Raw genomic sequence first — 8593 nt, 5'->3', positions numbered from 1 at the left:
AACAGGAATCCCACAAGCTTTGAGAATCCTGGACTCCAACGCTAGCCCTGCCACATACTTGCTGTGACCTTCACCAAGTCACTTATCATTTGAGACCTCCATGTTCAATGTCCCTCAGTTGGAGGTGATGCTCAGAGCACCTTCTGCACAGGGTGGCTGTGAAAGTGAAGTAAGATTTAAAGCCCTGCTAAGTGCCTAATAAGTATCAGCCAGCATCGCCGCTGCTGTGGTGGTGATGGCGGCGGTGGTGGTGCAGACGGGTTTGTGCGCTAACACCTCCACGTGCAGGACAGGGCACTAATATAGGAGGACGGGGAGGAGGTCACATGGGGGAGGGGCGTTCAGACCAGATTCCTGAGATGTCTTTCTGGTACTTCACAGCAAGAGGGTAGCACGGTTGGGTTGGGGTAGCGGGGCACAGGAGGTAAAATTCTTCCGCCAGGGACGCCCTTAGAAGTCCCCGGCTCCCGCTTCCCCGTTGCCCCTGGCGGTGGGCACACCCGCCGCACCTTTTTCGTGGCCCGCCCCTAACAGCCGCTGGGATAGGGCGGTGGAGAAGCAAGCTGATTTTTCCCAGGCTCCCCCAATCCTGCGAACATCTGGCCGCGAACATCTGCCTGTAGCCTTTGTCGCTCGGCCACAGGCCGGCCTCGCACCCATCTGCCGCCGCCCGCGGCCCCCGCCCCATCTGCGCGCCGCTCCCCGAGGGCGGTTCCGGGCGCCCCCTCCCCCGCCCGCCCGGCTAGGTTCCCACGGGTCGAGCGCGGGAAGCTGGGGCCGCCCATCTGCCTGGTGCGGCCGGTCCAGCCGCTAGGCGTCTCCAAGGGGCGGGGCACCTTGCCCAGGAATGCCTTTCAGATGGGTGCGCGCCCAGAACAAAGCCCGGGGTGCGGGACTTCTCCCCACCGGGCTCGGTGCAAAGTCACGGCCCGGGCTGCCCTCTTCCCGAAGGATGATTGGCCAACCAGCCTGCTGCCCAGTCTCACCTCGTCTTCCAACACCGGACACCGGGGTTCCCCTGTTCACCCCTCCATCTCTGGCCGCCAGACCTTTAACTGTGCTGGCCCTCCTGCCTGGAAATGCCCCTTTCTCTCCTTGCTAGCCTAACTTTTTATCCTGTGATATGTAAAAATTATCGCGAAATATAGTGTTTTGTGTTCCTAATACCCTATTCCCACCACCCAGAGCTAACAACCTTGGGTGGTTTGCTGTAATTGCTCCCCTCCCATCTTCTCTACAGTATAAAACTTTACAGATAATGCTAGCCTTCTGGTCACCAGTGCCCCGTGCCCTTTGCTCCACGTCTACTTGCCACCTCCTGCACCCCCCAACTAGCATCATGACTTGGGCATGTTTTCTTCTAGGCCATGTTTTTTTTACACATTTACTATACACATAAATGTATTAACATCTTTTGTGTGTTTTTAAATGTACGCTTAAAAAGAAAAAAAGCAGTTCTGCATTTTTCCTAAGCAACCTCATATTTTTGCATGCATCCAGCAGAATACAGACAGGTCTAGTTCATGCCTATTACCTGCTGTATACTATTCCATTGTCATTTTATTTCCCTGTTCTGTTGTTGGACAAGTAGATGGTTTTCCGTTTGTTGCTGCTACAGACACAGCTGCTGTTTCTCACCAGTGTCTTCCACATCTTGTGTGCAGGACTTTCAGGGAATATCCATGAGAGTGAATTGCTGGGTCATAGGGTGTTTCGACGGTCACTTTTACTCAGTATTGCCACATTGCACTCCCAAGTGATCATACCAGTTTGCACACTCACCAGCAGTGGATGAGGGTTGTTTTCCCACATCCCAAACACATTTTATATTATCGGACTGAAGTTTATACAGTTTGATGTGGCAATTGTGTCCTGTATACATTCCAGATGTCAATGCTGGCTCAGAAGCATCGGCCCAGCCCTTCCTCACCATTTTTCATCTCAGCTGGGATATTGCCTCCTCCTACAAGAAGGCCTCCCTGACCTGCCTTAGCTGACTGGGGTCTCTCCCAGACCACTCCCCCCACAGCCCCGTGTGCTTCCCCATCACAGCACTGGGAATTTGGGTGGTAACTGCCTTCTCTACCAGACTGAGCTCCCCAAGGCAAGGACCATGATTGCAGGGCCACTGAGCAGGCTGTAGAGAGCATGAAGGGGCTACAGAGCATGCTCCTAGAAGGCACATTTCATCCACTCAAAATAAGGGACTCCTCTTTCTAATTCCTACAAAGTGCCCTCTTATGATGGCAGCAGTCCACATAACATGGCATCTGGGTCCCCAGGAACCAACCACCTGGCCAATGGTGTTTATTTCCATTTGGTTACTCCCAACTGACCACGGCTCCCTGGAAGCCCGAACCTACCTCTTGTTCTGTCACTGCTGTGCCTTGTACAAAGTAGGTGTGCACTAATTATTCATGGAATGGTTGGCATTTAATGATTCTGAAGCTCTGTAATTCAGTGGTGCAGCATATACCAGATTGTTTAACAGGGGTTACCTCCCAGAGAGGTGGAATAACCCCAGTAAGAATAATAATGATTAGTGTCTACTGAATACTGACTTTGCTCATCACTCTTCTTTGCGCTTTATGTGACTTAACTCGTTTAATCCTCATAGAGAAAGGAACTCATACCATTCCCACTTTCACATGGGGAAACTGAGACACGAGGAAATGAAATGACTGACACTCACACAGCTCATAAGCAGTGGACTGGATGTGAACCCAGGGCTCTTTGGTTCTCTGAGAGACCTCACTCTCCTGTCTTCTAGGAAAGAGGTCCCTTTCTTCGTTTTTTTCTCAGATGTCAACTTCCTTTTAACCAGAACAGCTCTGTTTTTGCTTCAGCAAAAAATAAGACTTTTAAAAATACTTAAAAGATTGTTAATGAGTCATAGCAGGTAGTAGTTGGAGTAACAGCCACGCCTGTGACCTGAGGCAAGGGTGCAGCTGGAGGTGCCACCCCCTGGTGACAGAGTACTTGGGGTTGGTATGAGCAGAGAGGGTGGGGACTGCTCCAGGCTCTTCAGGGTGGGCAGGGAGCTGGGCAGACCTTGAGTGATGCACCCTCAGCTGGTTCTGGGTTCCGGGCCCCAGGGCAGGACAGGGAGCCAGGTGCAGGGGAGGCAGGTGAGTCAAGAGAGGGCCAGGCGGAGCACTGGTATGGGGGGTGGGAGGGCTCAGAGGCCTCCTATCCATCCCCCAATAGGCATATGGAGAAACCACTGAAACCCCCACCAGAGACCTCTTACCTAGTCTCCCGTGTTCCACATCAGTGGTCCTGCATGGGCCTTGCAGCATGGGTGGTGGTCTCTGCTGTACTCTGCAGAGGGCCCTGACTTGAGGTGTACCCGGCTGGTCATGTCAGTCTGTGGGGCTGCCAGAGTCAGACCAGCTCCTATCCCTCTGCCCTGGGCAGGGCCCAGGACTGCATTCCTCGGCGTGAGTTCCTGGGGTGTGGGTGAATATAGTTGAGTGGTTTGTGTCCTTGGGGTTTACGCAGGGTTCTAAATTGTGTGTGTGAGTTGATGGGGGAGGTGTGGTGTGGTGTCTACATTTAAAAAGACTTTGGGGGTGGTAGGAGGCGGTATGGGGTCCTTGAGCTGGTGAAGATGAGTGTCGGTTGCGATGTGCATGGTGGGGAGGAGTTGCATAGAGGAAGTTGTTTTGTCAATTTTGCGTTTGGTTGTTTTCTTTAAGGATGTGAGCCTGCGTGTCCACATTTTGGTGTGAGCAGCATTGATATGGCCTTCAGTGTATGTAGTGTTTGGCGCATGCGTGTTGCACTGTAGGGTGTGTGTATCTGTGTTGTGTTTATTGAAGGTATTATTGTGGAGTGGTGCTTTAGCGTGGTTCTGTTAGATGAGACAAGTAGGTGTTTTGATGTGTTGCCTCCTTGTCTCCGTATTTTTGTTGTGCAGACTTGGGTTGTGGTAGCGTGCCTTGAGGTTCGTGTGTTGGTTGTATGTAATGGTGCATTGCTGTGTTGGGCGTTTGGGCGCACTGCTCTGTTAATTGTGCATATTAAGATGTTGCTATCAGTTGTGTCAGTTTACATACATGTGCTGTGTTGGTTGTGTAGGTGTATGCATGTGTGTCACTCTGTGGGTGAGTGTAGCCCTTGCAGGTTTGGCCCGTGTTGAGCGACCTAAGAAGGGAGCTCCCTGAGCCCTGACTCTGCCCTTCCCTTTGACCCCTGAGACCCCAGGGCAGCAGTTGTCCTTTGTCAGGCCACAGGAAGGCCCCACCCCCACCATCTGCAGGGAACCCAGGGAGGGGCCCAGACTGGCGGACTCCAGCCTCCCTGTCCATTGTTCTGGGGCTTCTTTGGAAAACAGGATGGGAGGCAAAAGGTGGACCCAAGCCTGGCCCCTTACACTCCCTGAAATGACCCAGGAGCCCAGGAGAAAACCCTTAAGAAGGGCTGGTGAGAGTCCCCATTTTGCAGATGGGGAAACTGTAGTCCCGAGTAGGAAAGGGACTTGGCAGAGGCTTCATAGCCTGTTAAAGACACAGATCTTGAGACCTCCATATACAGCCTTCTGCTGGGTTTAGGGCATGGAAAATGAGGCCCTTGGAAAGATACAAAACTGTCTATTCTGGCTCCCATTTCTGTATGCTTACTTTATGCTAAGCACTGAAATGTCATAACTCTATGGGTTAAGGTCAAATTTTGCACATGAGGAAACTGAGGACCATAAGTTAACAATTCATTAATTCAATAGATATTACTGTATACATTACAGTGGCACCTTGGTTTTCGAATGTCTCCGTTGACAAACATTTCTTTCGGTTTACGAACGCCGTAAACCCGGAAGTAAGTGCTTCGGTTTTCGAACACACCTCGGAAGTTGAACATGTCATGCAGCTTCCGCTGAGTGCAAGATCCTGAGGCCTACCTGTCGGCTGTTTTCCAGTGTTTCAGAACTTGATCGGTCTTCCAGAACGGATTATGTTTGAAAACCGAGGTACCACTATACTTGATTCTAAGTCCTATGCTGTGTGATCTTGAGCAAGTCACTTATCCTCTCTGGGCCAGGCCCTGTGCTCAGCTCTAGGGACACAGCAATGACCAAAGGAGTCATGATTCCTGCCCTCCTAGAGCTCACAGCCTGGGGAGGACGTGGGAGTGGAGGAGGATGGACAATCCCCAGGAAAACAAAGATCGTTTCAGATGGTAATAAATTCTATGAATAATTAAGACGAGGGGAATGTGAAAGTGAATAGCCAATTGGAGGTTCTAAAAAGGCCTCTGAGGAGATGGCATTTGACCTGAGACTTGAAAAATGAGAAATCTTGTAAAGACCTGAATAAGTGTTCTGGGCTGAGGGAACAGCCAAGGCAAAGGCCCTGAGGTACGACTGTGCTAGTATAGGGAAGGAGACAGCGTGGCTGGTAAGAGAAAGGCAGGGGCAGAAGATGCCACTGGTGGTGGTAGGCAGGGGCTGCAGGCTGAGGAGGGGTTTGGATTTTATTCTCAGTGTGTTGGGCAGAGAGGCAGTGTTGGCTGAGCGCACAGTTCTGGGGTTGAATGTGGAGGGGGGGGGTACTTGTGGTCTCCTGTTACAAGGGGGGGGGTGCGGGGGGACAGCCAGAGCCAAAGGTCTCTCCCCCGCAGCTCCGGCAGTCCCAGCCCAGAGGCGCCGGCCTGGCGGCTGGAAGACCGCTCTGTGGGCACATCTGGGGAGCAGCTGCCGGGCCAGGGCCAGAGCAGGTCACGTGGCACAGGGCAGGCCCGCCCTGGAGCCTGCAAGGCCAAGACTCCCAGGAGGGGCAGTGGGAACATGCTGGACATGAACACGCGTCAACAAGGACGTACTCCGTAGTGCAGACATGCGTGCACACGGTCCTTCAGCCACACACAGCCACTGCCGCAGGAGCCAGACCACATAGGTTCAATGCCACATCCCAGCTGTGTGATCTGAAGCAACCCACTGAACTTCTCTGCGCCTCAGTGGTCTCAGCTGTGAAGAGAACATAATATTACTACCTGTCTTAGGTTAATAGTTGGAACGATGACTTTCGCAGTGAGCACTTAGAAAATGGGAGCTTTTGCCTTGAGCTCTGGAGGCCAGAGGAGGGATCTTGCAGGTAGAAATGAGATGTGGTGACAAAGACATAATGAAAAGACATTTCCATTCATCACCAGGGGCTCCGGTCACCTCTTGGCATAGCTTATTTCACTCACAATCACTCTACAAAGAGGAATAAGCATTAGCTCTAGTTTACAGATGAGGAAACTGAGGTACAGCTTGTCAACTGTAGAGCCAAGATTTGAAGGTGTCAAGGGCTGGTCCCTTTTCCTCTCTGGGCCCCAGCATTCCTATCTGTGAAATGGTGCATTATAATAGTATAGCTGCCGTCAGCATCAAGGAGCAGCTGTGAAAATCAGATGGTGCCAGGTGCGTGTAAAGAGCCTCTCAAGAAGCATGAACCCTGGAGGTTCATTTAATGAGTCCTCCAAGCTTCCTGGCCACCAAAAGAGGGGCCTATTTCCCTGAGATGACTTGATAGGTAGGGCTAGGAGGATAAAAGGCTCACTCAATTCACACCACCAAAGAGAGGGCCAGCAAAATGCCCAATTGGCAATAAGATAAACAGGCCTTAATAATGTAAGAGATAAAAAACAATGTCTGGGAGTACTGGAAATTTTCTGGAATGAAATGAAGCTAATTTTTTCCCACAGGCCTAGGATGGGCATGTGTACAGGGGGAGAGGCTGTCATTGTTTCACTTGGGAAGTTTGAGGGGAGCACAGTGAAGGGCATGTTTCAGGGAGTCTGAAAGCTAGTCTCACATGGCTCACTAAAACCACCCAGAAGTAAAACTGCAACCAAATGGGTCCTGGCCTGAAACTGAACAGACACTATGCCTATCTACTGTTTACTGATCACTTACTATGTGCCAAGACCATGGCAGATGCTTTGAGACCCTAATCTCAATGAGTCCTCACGGTAACCTAAGGAGGTAGGAATTTCATTTTGTCAGTGAGGAAGAAGAGGCTTAGAGAGGTGAAGCGTCTTGTTCCAGGTCATACAGTATAACAAAGATTTGAATCTGACCTGTTGGGCCCCAAGCTCCAGCCCTTTTAACCATTCCACAGCCAACTGTTTCTCCTCAAAGTGTCAAAGCTTTATGTTTGTTCATATGCATGCTCCTCACATGTCTTCATTCAGGCCATTTCTCCTTGTGCCTTTCCCACATGGAATGTCCAGAGAAGAACTCACCTCCTCTAGGAAGCCCCTCTGATTTCCTCCAAGGCGGAACTCATCCTTTCTTTGTGTTGCTAAGGCACTAAGCAGGAAATTTTCATAATATAGTCTTAATGTAATTAGCATAGGTCCTGGCGGGAGGTGGATGTACACAAATGTTAATTGGGGGTCCTAATAGTCCTTTAACTTTCTCTCCTATTTGTCTGCTTGTCTGCAAAGTGTCTTTGACATTCCACCGCATGCCAACAAGCAGGCCAGAAGGAGGTATACTAAACATTTCAAGTTGGCTTTTTATTACACAAAGTAGTACACAAATACACTTCTGTTTACAAATATATTCAAGAAATATCTATGTGAAATGGATCAGAGACCTAAATGTAAAACCTAAAACTATACAACTTCTGGAAAATATAGGAGAAAATCTTTGTGATCTTGGGTTAGGCAGAGATTTCTTAGATATGACAAGAAAAGCATGAGCCATAAAATTAAAAACAGATAATTGGACTTCATCAAAATTTAATACTTCTGGGGGCGGCCGGTTAGCTCAGTTGGTTAGAGTGCAGTGCTCGTAACACGCAGGTCGCTGGTTCGATTCCGACATGGGCCAGTGAGCTGCACCCTCCACAACTAGATTGAAAACAACGACTTAACTTGGAGCTGATGGGTCCTGGCAAAACACACTGTTCCCCAATATTCTACAATAAAAAATAAAAAAAGTGATTGCGGTTTAAAAGAAAATAAGTGATTGCGTTTTTTAAAAAAAAGAGATTTAAAACTTCTGCTCTTTGAAAGACACCAGTAAGAGGATGAAAAGAAACACACTGGAGAAAATATTTGTAAATCATATAGCTGATAAAGGATTGGTTTTCAAAATATAAAAAGAACTCTGAAAACTCAATAACAAGAAAACAAGCAACCAAATTAAAAGAAATGGACAAAAGAGAAAAGGGTAGCAGAAGGGACCCTTGTGATGAAGCTGTTCTGTGCCTCCACTATGACAGTGGTCACAGGCATATATTTTATCACATGTGATAAAATTGCATAGAACTGAATACACACACAGATGGGTGCATGCCAAGCAGGTGAGATCTGAATTTCACATGAAATCTTGTTGTAATATTGTACTGTAGTTGTGCAAGATGCTACCATTAGGGAAACTGGGTAAAGGATATCTCTATCATTATTATTATGTTTTTAAACCTTTTAATTTATTTTAAGTGTGTTTTTCCAGGACCCATCAGCTCCAAGTCAAGTAGTTGTTTCAATCTAGTTGTAGAGGGTACAGCTCACAGTGGCCCATGTAGGGAATCGAACCGGCAACCTTGTTGTAAAGAGCACCGCTCTAACCAACTGAGCTAACCGGCCATCCCCTCTCTATTATTTC

The sequence above is a fragment of the Rhinolophus sinicus genome, linkage group LG13 (assembly GCF_036562045.2).
Source record: "Rhinolophus sinicus isolate RSC01 linkage group LG13, ASM3656204v1, whole genome shotgun sequence".
Taxonomy (NCBI): domain Eukaryota; kingdom Metazoa; phylum Chordata; class Mammalia; order Chiroptera; family Rhinolophidae; genus Rhinolophus; species Rhinolophus sinicus.
The sequence above is the reverse complement of the archived record's forward strand: the minus strand, read 5'-3'. Positions refer to the sequence as shown.